The sequence below is a fragment of the Anguilla rostrata genome, chromosome 3, assembly GCF_018555375.3.
Source record: "Anguilla rostrata isolate EN2019 chromosome 3, ASM1855537v3, whole genome shotgun sequence".
NCBI classification, from domain to species: domain Eukaryota; kingdom Metazoa; phylum Chordata; class Actinopteri; order Anguilliformes; family Anguillidae; genus Anguilla; species Anguilla rostrata.
Window position 1 is genome coordinate 29,671,723 of NC_057935.1, and position 11,680 is coordinate 29,683,402.

Genomic DNA, 11,680 nt, shown 5'->3' on the forward strand with positions numbered 1-11,680 from the left:
TGTCTTAACGACTACTTGTATTTTTTTTCCATAGATTGCATTGTTGTCGTTCTCGTTGTTAGTGTTAATCAGTTTAACCATCAGGGTCCAAGTTGAACTATGCGGTTGTTCCCTGCACTTGGACCGGTACTTCTCTCTAGGGGTTTTGTCATACTTGTTCCTGGTTATGGTTATACACTTTGTTGTACGTCTCTCTGGATAAGAGGGTCTGCCAAATGCCTGTAATGTAATGTAATGTAATGTCTAGGCTATGGTGACTTCCCATCTTGATTACTGCAACTCCCTCCTTGCAAGCCTGCCAGCTTGTACCATACAGGTGGCTACCGGTTGCTGCCAGGATCAGGCTCAAAGTCCTGACCCTCACCTACACTGCAGCCAACAGGACAGCCCCCACCTACTTACAGGACATGATTCAATCCATCACAGCAGCTTGCCCACTCAGCGACTTGCACATCCTGCCGTGCGAGTGAATAGTTCTCGAACGTCCCTACCACAGGGCTTCTCCACCCTAGCTTCACCAGTGGTGGAATGAACTCCCTGTTTCTCTACGGACCACTCAGTCATTGCCCATCTTCCGCCGTGGTCTGAAGACACGTCTCTTCAGACAACACCTGGGATAACTATCATCACTTTGCATGGCACTCCCAATCTAGGATCACTCTTATCACTTATATCCTTCCACTTTGTTTCTGTAGCACATTCATGTACCTTCATTGAGCACTTATATTGAACGTGTATCATTATCTTGATGTTGTAGCCTTGTTCCCGTAGCATAGTGCTAAACTACATAGACAAAATGAGTGCATTTAAAACATGTCGAACCCACAACTGATCCCGGATGTGTACCATTTTTGGCAAAAAATGAAAAAATAAAAACATGACCTTCTTAATTGGTTGCTGGTTTAAACCCCCATTCACAGTATGCCCTCTAGAACTAACAGTGTTTTGTCCCGTAAAAATATTGCAGATATTAATGATTTATTAATGATGAATAACGGCTGATGCAGTTATTTTTCCTTACTTCTGTTATTATGGTCCCACACATACTTTGCAGTTGTAACATCGGACTGTGGTAATGTTTGTGTAAAATGTACACAAACCATTTTTGATCACCTCCAACTTAATGAGATTTATTGTAGCACCTCTTTGTAGTGCAATATCACAGCATTTCATTGCATTACTTCTAATTCAGTGAAAAGCGAAAACTGCCAGTTCTCCCCTATATACACTACATAGCAAAAAGTATATGGACAACTGACATCCAACATCTCATCCAAAATTATGATACGATATGCCCATAATTGGTCCACCCTTTGCTACAACCTCCACTCTTCTGGGAAGGCTTTATACTAGATGTTGGATCATTGCTGCAGGTATTTGCTTCCATTCAGCCAGAAGAGCATTAGTGAGGTCAGGCTCTGATTGGGCGATTAGGCCTGCCTCATAGTTGGCTTTCCTATTGATCCCAAAGGTGTTGTATGGGGTTGAGGTTCAAATAATCTTTGAAAAGTCTAAGCATATTACATACATATGTATCAACTGTGAACTTTCTTGTGTGGCCTGTAAAAAAGCCAGACAACTCTTGGAGATTATCTATTGATTACAGACAGATTAACTCTACTACGCCCCTTATAACCGATGTAGTATCCAGAACCCCTCATGGCTAATCTACAAAGTATGCCAAAGTGTATTCAGCATTAGATGTCTCCAATGGTTCTCACACCAGTTGAAAAGGGGTTTGATAAATGAACTAAACATTTACTGGGGGTACACTGGGCCTTACGCGCCACAAATTGGACAGGGCCACATGAAATTGTGGACACCTGTGGGGAGGGCAATCTTAAGGTTATAATGAAGGAGAGGAAAATAATGGGGAATAAATGGCATCATGCAGACCAATGGAAATTGTATCCAAATGTTTAACTGCCATAAGAGTAAATACTGCACTTAATGTTTTCAGGTATCAAGGTGGACTAAAAAGCTTTTTTATTGCACTTTCTTTGTTTGTGTTTACCTTTTATACGTATATTTTTCTAATGTTTACACTTTTACATGCCAAAACACAACCATCACCTGCATGATGCACAGCAATGGGACCTTATATCTCAGCCATAGAAACTACAGTGTAACCTGCTATGCTGACGTTGGACTGATGGAAATGGAGAATACAAATGTTATAAAGAATTGTGTGGATGTCAATGAATGCAGAGAAGGACAATCTTGTGGCATTGATCAGGTTTGCGTCAATACACTGAGAAGCTATAGGTGTGACAGCATTCTTGGATGCATCTGCTTCATTCTTATTTCAATTCAAGGTATTATGATTTTCTTTTTGTGTTCTGTCCTAAAGGAACAAGATTTCCCATTTTCAAATTATATTGTAAGGCAGACCCATTGGCTTGAATAGTTCTCAGTCTCAAATCTCTTGCTGCTGGCTATCGTTATTGTTCAGTAGATGGCACTCAGCTGTTAAATATCTTAAATATCGACAGGCTGTGAGGTGTTTACATAAGCAATCTTTTTCCCTATCCAGTTTCATCAGGTTTCGGTAGCTTCACCACAAACTTTCTCACATATTTACATGAGTTAACAAAATATTACCAAATTAACAAACTGAAAAAGGTCTCTCACCAAGTATTCACATAATCAACAGTCCTGAACAAACGTGAAATACACAATGTAATCCCACTGCAGACTGCGAGAGCTACTAGGAATATAGAGCTTTAACCGTGCGGCTTCACGATGCTTACACTACACGTGCGGTGGGTCACCGGCTTTAGTGGGAGAAAAAGGTCACGACTGTCCCACGGCGATCTCCAGATTGTGGGGCAATTGTTTTTTCACCTGTGTTTTATTTGCTATCATTGCACAATAATCTCTTACTCGGCATTGCAATTTGGGTGTTTTTCTATCAATCCTCATTTCGAGGGCTGTTTTCTTTAGTTTTCATCTTCTTTACACTCTCAGTTCTTTTTATGAGACAGCTTTATTATACCCCTTTTTCTGTTCGGTTTTGCCCTTTTGACTGGGTAGTTTTTTGTTAGTATTTTACGGCAGGACTTACCGCCCAGAGGAGTAGGCTGTCTTATTCTGTTCTGTCTAGTTTGAATACTCCTTGTCCTTTAGTTCTTATCACCCTTTCACGGGTAGACTACTTAGTCTGGTATAGCTGGGATATTCTCCCTTAGGAGTATTTAATTTTCTGTTTGTTCACTTGTCCCCTTCCTCTAGTCTTTCGAGACCTCGTGGTTACTCCACCCTGTGTGGACAGCTTTTAGATTCCCGTTCAGTCGCGTCTGGTTCTCCAACCCCCCCCCCCCCCCCCCCCCCGCCCCCATCACAGGAAACAGTCTATTTAGAAGTATGTTTTTAAAAAGTTTTTGATGGAGAAGAATCTGGGGTCAGCCCCTGATGGTTAACAGTCTAGCCAACGCCCCCAGGCGTATCGATAAAGAAATGCAATAATGGGTGATGGAAACAGATATTCAAATAAATTATGACATGACATGAGAAGCTCATGGGTATCTGGCACTCTTTTGATTAGGCAATCTTCGTGCTAGTTCCCTTTCAGAATATTCGCCTATAGCCTATTTGCGAAACACTCGGAACGGACTGTTCCAGCATGGTCGGGTGCTAACATCAGCCATAACGCTCATAGACACTATGGCTAGCAATAATTGGTAAACTTTCATTCATTGTGAACGGTTAATTGATTATGGGCAATTGCGACTACGCAGCTATAGATAGCCCCCATGTCTCACACAGGCCTAGGCTATAGTTTATGCTTGTGTAGGCTAATGGCCTACTTCCTGGCGTATGCAGTTATTCTTGGAGGATCGAACTGCGAGATGGCCAGTTAAGCTCTTGCTGTTATAGGTTTGGCAGATTGAATATGGGCGGCAGGTTGTGTTGCAAAGAGCAGAGATGCAAAGTTGTCTAAATTGTTCAAGCTGCATTCTACCCTTCGCTGAATCGCTACACTACAAGGAGTGTTCAGACTGTTACCGGCAAGTATAGCAAATGTTGTAAAATGCAAACCAGCTTTTGGCTTTCAATTTAAGAACCAGATAGTTTTTCTCCACTGATTCATGATTTGTCCTTAAAAAAAAGCCGGTTCCCTATTGGGATCCAACTATCGCAACAGCAAAAATGAAAACATTCAATTCATATTGGTGTTAAATCTGTGAGGATACAATTTGGTTGGCTATCTAATTTAGCTGTCAGATCACGATGTTTAGGGATTGAAATGTCCTTTTAATGAGACAAATTAGGCTTAATGTTGACTCCGTCCAACTAGTTCTCTCAAAATCCGGCTGTTTGCAAGATGTGAATGCGTGCGTTCCACATTCATAAGCTTATCATTGTATTCCACGACACTTGAACGGGCATTTAGGTTTATCACAGTGGAGAAGGGATTTGATGTAGCCCTCTCCACGTCACTGCATGCCTTCTTCATGGTGCATGTGATCAGGCATGTGACCACACGACTGAGCATGCATGTTGAGGTAAAATTATACCTCCTGGTACGGACATGCTCCGCATAGCCTAGGCCTTGCTGTCTCTACAACTGCATGCTCTACGCGAATGGCATTGCGCGTCATCCATTGCATCTGCTCCCGGTTATGGCTGGTTCCAATTCCTCTCCTAATATACTCATTCGGTAAGCATATTAGTAATGCAATGGGGTGCTTTAAAGCAGCCCACTGTGCCCAACTGTTAAATAATATTTAAATAGTGACGTATTGATAAATAATTCTTCAAACCTTATTGCTTCGATGCCTGCCCTCACCCGTGAGTGTCCCTTGTGTCAGTGAACTAGTGAAACTCAAAAACAGAGTGATCACCAATCGTCTCAGGACTGGGCTATGCATCATCTTCAAACGTATTCATTTGGAAGGAGTCGCTTCCAATAGCGCAACGCAAGATTAGCCTCGTTGTGATGCCTGACGGGCAGAAGCAGTAATATGTTCATCCAATTGCTGAAGAATGCATTTCCCCCCAATTTTTAAAAAGATGCATAGACTCTTCAGCCTCATAGAACTCTATTCACAAACTGGTCTCTCTTTTAAAGCAAGGGCTTCAACCGCTAAGTACCCACTGTCGGAAGCTGCATTTCCTTATGTTTTTATGGTTCCTTATGTGATCTCACCATGGCAAATATGCTTAAGTTAGCTATATTTTGTATACACCTCAAGCCTTTAAATCTGAGAAAATGAAGGAACTTGTGTTATTATTGCATGCTAGCACTGTTTTTTTTGTCCTCTCCTCTATGACCCAGTACCTGTAGTGGCACACCCATGCAAGCCCTGACAAGCTTTTATTGGGAAATGCCATGACGAAATCTGGTTTCTATCCGCCTCCATTTCATTGGCAATGGGGTCCCCTTCCGGAGTTATACACCGAAGCTCCTGCTTCAGTGCAGCAACAACAGCAGTGACGGTTGCCAGCATCCTCAGTGAAGCTGCGGGGCATTGGACATGTGCTTCGCTGCTCATACTGCTGCTGCTGCTGCTGCTGCTACTTTTCCTATGCCGCTGCCGTTACTGCTACTGCTGCTCCTGCTGCTACTACTGGCTTCTTCCGTTAGACAAATGGCGTTTCACATAGTCATCACTGCAGCCGGAGACTAACTACTAACAATGTGTCGGCGTATGGTTGTTTGGAGGGTTTGCTGCGGCCCCCTCCCGGTCTTATTCATGCATGCTTGCATGGATGGCAACGAGTGAGTATTCATTTACACTGATGCAGGTAGTAGTATATTTACCCCGGTTTAGTTTAAATCTTGGCGTTCGAGGGGAAATAACAACAAGCTTGTTGGTACACATAGCCTAATTACATTAGTTCACTATTTAGAATGGCCTGGCTTATGTGTCGCTAAGCCAAGGCCATAAAGACAGGCGTAGCCTTCATTATCACACATAGTATGTCCCCTGGTTTATTAATTAATAATTCATCTAATTATAGGCCTCAGGGGAACGTCCAACATGCTTGTTGGTACACATAACTACTGATCCAACGCTAGACGGCCTCAAGCTGACTGGACAAAGGGCTTCTTCCAGGTGGTCGTACACAGTCATCACATCAGCTGAAGACACCCATTAATAGCATGTCGGCGTATGGTTGTTTGGGGTTTGGCTGCTGGCCTCCCGGCCCTATCCACGCGGGCTGCGTGGTTGTCAGGAGAGCTTCCAGAACAGAGCCATACCGCCAAACATAACTGTATTGCCTTAATTGGTAAAATCATACCTTAAGCTATGTTGGCTACTGTATTGACTATTCATCAATTAAATATTTAGCATCTTTCATTTATATTCTGTGTAACTGTAAAGTTTTTGTTTCGGCATTTATTAAAAAACATCGATGATGAGGAGCCTTGTGTTCTACAGACAAAGGGGGGATGGTTAGATAGTATTAGCTAGCCAAGCATATAAATTATTAAGGTATGATTTTACCCAAAAATCCAACATACCTGACACAAAATAACAACCGCAAATCCATGTTTCGGTGCCTGGATTCAAGTTGTTTCTGCGAATTGCAGCGATTATTACACCCGGTGTCGGCATAGAAAGGACACCGGTGCAGAAAAGTTTGTTCTTTTATTTTTACTGACGTAGCACTCGGAGAAAGTAGGCACAACTGTTGCTATTTAGCTAAAACTCACTTCTGCAGCCGGGTCACAGTGCGAGGCAGGCATTGACTTTATGTAGTTCGTATAACTCGCGTTTTGTCCACATTTTCCGCTTAAGACTTCTGGAACTCAGCTTTTCGTATCTGTTTCGCTTCACCACACGCTTTTTCGTTTTTCTAAAAACCCAATTTTCTTCTCTCTTATATATCAGTTGCGTCATTTCCGTCCCCACATGCCTTGCACTGCATTGTCCCCTACTGGTCACAGTAATGTAACGACTACGTTTCAATGCACAATTACTGCTTGTTACTACCGAAATTAACGGGGAGCCGTGGTCCTGCGCCGGTCTGCTGCTCTCCTCATCCGATCCCCAGACCGGAGCAAGGCCGCCCGAGCCTGCCTCCAGGTACGCCGACACCGTTGTATAAAAGCCTGGACAGATGGGACGCTGGCCTCCTCCTCCTGAGAGGGGAACAGAGGGGGTTGGTAACCCAGACAACATTGAAATGGGGATAAACCAGAGGCGGCCACCGGAAGGGAGTTGTGGGCATATTCTGCCCAAGCCAGCCTCTCACTCCAGGAGGACGGGTTGTGGGAGGCGATGCAGCGCAACATGCGCTCCAGGTCTTGATTGGCCCGCTCTGTTTGGCCATTGGTTTGGGGATGGTAACCAGAAGAAAGGCTGGCGGATGCCCCGATGAGGCGGCAAAACTCCCTCCAGAAGCAGGAAATGAACTGGGGGTCTCTGTCCGAGACGATGTCAGTGGGTAGGCCGTGAATCTTAAAAACATGATTAGTCATTAGTTCAGCAGTCTCTTTAGCAGACGGGAGCTTGACCAAAGGGATAAAATGAACGGCCTTAGAAAAACGGTCTACCACTGTGAGGATAGTGGTGTTACCCTGGGAAGGGGGAAGCCCCGTCACAAAATCCAGGGCTAGGTGAGACCATGGGCGTCTCGGCACTGGCAGGGGGCGAAGCAGTCCAGCGGGGGGGGTGTTGGCGGACTTATTGCGAGCACAGACCTGACAGGCTGCGACGAAGCGCTTAATCTCCTCCTCCATGGCTGGCCACCAGAAACGCTGCAGGATGAAGGCCCGGGTTCTCCTGACCCCGGGGTGACAGGTCAGCTGGGAGGAGTGGCCCCACTGGAGAACCTGGGAACGAACAGACTTAGGGACAAACAGCAAGTTAGGAGGTACGTTACTTGGGGGGGGACTCCCTCTGCAGGGCGCGGCGCACTGCGCTCTCCACCTCCCACCCCACTGCCGCCACTAGGCAGTTAGCAGGCAAGATGGTCTCCTGCTCGGGGCCCTCCTCAGTGAGGCTGAACTGGCGGGAGAGAGCGTCAGGCTTGGTGTTCTTGGAGCCCGGCCTGTACGAGATAGGGTGAAATTAAAACGACCAAAGAATAAGGCCCAGCGAGCCTGGCGAGAGTTGAGACGCTTGGCCCCCCTGATATACTCCAGGTTCTTGTGATCGGTCCACACTAGAAAGGGAATCTGGGTGCCCTCCAGCCAGTGGCGCCACTCCTCCAAGGCCAACTTCACGGCCAACAGTTCACGGTCTCCAATACTGTACTTCTGTTCTGTGGGGTTGAGACGGTGGGAAAAAAAGGCACAGGGGTGAAGCTTGTTATCACGACAAGAACGTTGAGACAAAACCGCCCCCACTCCCACGTCGGAGGCGTCCATTTCGACAATGAACTGGCGGGTAGGGTCAGCAGAAATCAGGATGGGAGCCTTCGTAAATCGTCTCTTGAGCTCGTTGAAGGCCTGATCTGCGATGTCTGACCAAAAGAACTTAATTGCCGGAGATGTAAGGGCAGTGAGGGGGGCAGCAACCCTGCTGTAATCACGCACGAATCTGCGATAAAAATTAGCGAATCCCAGAAACCTCTGAAGATCCTTACGCGTCTTAGGATTGGGCCACTCTGCCACGGCCCGGACCTTGACCTCCTCCATCTGGACGCCTCGGGAGGACACGATGAACCCCAGGAAGGACACTGACTCCTGGTGGAAGACACACTTCTCTGCCTTAACGTATAATTGGTTCTCCAGTAGCCGTTGTAGCACCCGCCGGACATGCTGCACGTGCTCCTGGCTGGACTTGGAAAAAATCAAAATGTCATCTATGTACACAAACACAAAACGATTGACCATGTCCCGCAGTAGGTCATTGACCAGGGCCTGAAAAACGGCCGGAGCGTTGGTGAGGCCAAATGGCATGACAAGATATTCGTAGTGCCTGGTGGGTGTATTAAAAGCGGTCTTCCACTTGTCCCCCTCCCGAATGCGGACCAGATGGTAGGCGCTGCGGAGATCCAACTTGGTAAAAACGGTGGCCCCCTGCAGGAGCTCAAAGGCGGAGGACATCAGAGGAAGTGGATAACGGTTTTTAACTGTGATTTCGTTAAGGCCCCGGTAGTCAATGCAGGGTCGGAGAGAGCCGTCCTTTTTGCCCACAAAAAAGAACCCCACGCCCGCCGGGGAGGAGGGACGAATAATGCCAGCGGCCAGTGACTCACCAATGTATTTGTTCATCGCCTCGACCTCAGGGGGAGACAACGAGTAGAGGCGGCCCCGGGGAGGAGAAGTGCCAGGTAGCAGCTCGATGGGGCAGTCATACGGGCGATGCGGGGGCAGCGCAGTAGCTCGGGCCTTACTGAATACGGCCCGCAGGTCCTGATATTCAGGGGGAACGGAAGACAGGTCAGGGTTATCCTCCTGAGGCACAGGAGCAGAGGGCAGCAGACACAGAGCAGACGGGAGACAATGGGTGTGACAGTAGGTGCTCCACCCCATAACAGAGTTCTCTGACCAGTTAATGTGTGGGTTGTGTTTAACTAGCCAGGGGTGACCCAGCACCACCGAAACCAGGGGTGAGTCGAACAGGTATAGGACGATTTCCTCACCATGGTTGCCAGAAATGAGAAGACTCACCGGGGCTGTGACGTGGGTAACGGTGGCTAACCTCTCCCCGTTGAGGGCATTGGCCCTCAATGGGGTACGCAGGGCGACGACGGGCAGCCGCCACTGGGCGGCCAGGGAGGCGTCAATGAAGCTCTCGTCCGCGCCAGAGTCAATCAGAATGGTAATGGGCCGCCGCTGCCCCTCCCAGGAGAGGGTAGCAGGCAACAGGGTGCGTTGGGCTGGGGAGCTTGGAACGGAGGTGACGCTCACCAGTACTCCCCGTTCTACTGGTGAGCGTTGCCCTTTTAATCCGCAGGTGGAGAGGAAGTGCCCAGCCTGGCCACAGCTTGTTGTTCAGCCTCCTCTGCCTCTCTGCCGGGGTTAGATGGGCGCGATCCACCTGCATAGGCTCCGACTCCCGCCGAGGAGGAGACCTGGAAACTGAGGCAACGCGTGGGTGAATTTCTGAAGATGACCACAAGGGGGCACTCACGGTTCTCTCCCGGCGGCGTTGGGTTAGTCGGTTGTCCACTCGGATCGCCAAATCAACTAAATCATCAAAACCGGAGGGGAGCTCGTGAGTAACAATCTCATCCTTTATGTGCTCGACAAGCCCGTGTAGGAAGGCATCAAACCGAGCGACCCCGTCCCACTCGCTCGTGGTGGCGAGGGTGCGAAACTCAATGGCACAGTCCGAGACCGACCGTCCTCCCTGGCGTATCCGGAGCATCAGACCGCCAGCCTCTCTTCCATGCACGGAGCGGTCGAACACCTTGCGCATCTCCTCCGCGAAGGTACTGAAATTGTTACAGAAGTTAGCCCCACTCTCCCAAACAGCAGTTCCCCACTCCCTAGCTCGTCCGGATAGCAGGGTGATAACGTAAGCCACCTTAGCGCGTTCAGTAGGGAAGGTGGACGGTTGCTGGTCGAATATTAGCGTGCACTGTATTAAAAACGACCAACAGGTACCTGGATCCCCAGCATAGCGCTCCGGTGGTGACAGGCGAGGTTCCCTGGCTGGGGGAGCAGGGGGAACCCGGTCAAACGGATTCACTGGGGGGGACGAGATGCTGGTTGGCGTCTGCTGGAGTAGCTGTAGCTGCGCAGTAACCTCCGTCATGATATGAGCGAAGGAGTCCAGTGCCTGCTTAACCGCCTCCAGCTGGTGCTGATGTTCGCCTAACATGGCTCCCTGTCTTCCCAGCGCCGTCTGTAGTTGACCCAGGTCCGCTGAGTCCATGGTGGCCAGATCGTACTGTCAGGGTCTGGGGTGGGACTCAGAAGCGGACCAGAGTTAGTAGAAGATGCGATTTATTTAGCGAAGCACAGAATCAGAAACAGTCTCTTAATCAAATACAGGCTGGGGTCAAAATCCGGGAAATCAGGTAGACAGGGCAGAGGCACAAAAACGGGAACCGGGAGGCAGGTCGATTAAACAGGCAAGGGTCAAAATACCAAGGCAAGGGATAACACGGGCAGACTAAACTCGAGGTCGGAAACAAACAAGCAAAAGTCAAAAACCAGGAAGGACAAAAAACACTAAACAAGGCTGGAAAGGCTACTCGAAAAATCAGAGGCACGATCTGGCAAAGAAAAAAGGTGCACACAGAAACTAAATAGCAACGCCAATGAGTGAAGATGGGATGCAGGTGAGGAAGGTAAGTGGAGGCTTGATTGCAGATGCGGAAACCGGTGGAACTGGGGCGGGGCGTGGGCGTGGACAGGAACCAGGAACCTAAGGGGGAAAAACAATAACAAACGCACACCCAAGCACACGAACACAGAAAGCACAACCGCAAGCGAAAACAAGTAAACTGAAAATAAAAATAAATACACACTAGAAAATAAAAAATAAACAAAACTAAAACGGAACACAAGGAGAATCAGGCAGGATTCCTGACACATTGTCTGACATGCCTTTCTAGTGCTCTTTTAACAAAGCTGTCCTCATCAAAATACTTCGAATTTGAACCAAATTCCTTCCTTAAAGCCTGCATTTTTTTGCATGTGATAAAAGGGGATTGCAAATTGCTATTTAATCAGTATATACAATTATCATTAAAGCTGTGGGATTGACCAAAAATAGTGGGCGAAATTTATAAAGGTCACCATCTACCAAGTCGTAAAGAAATCCATCTTTGC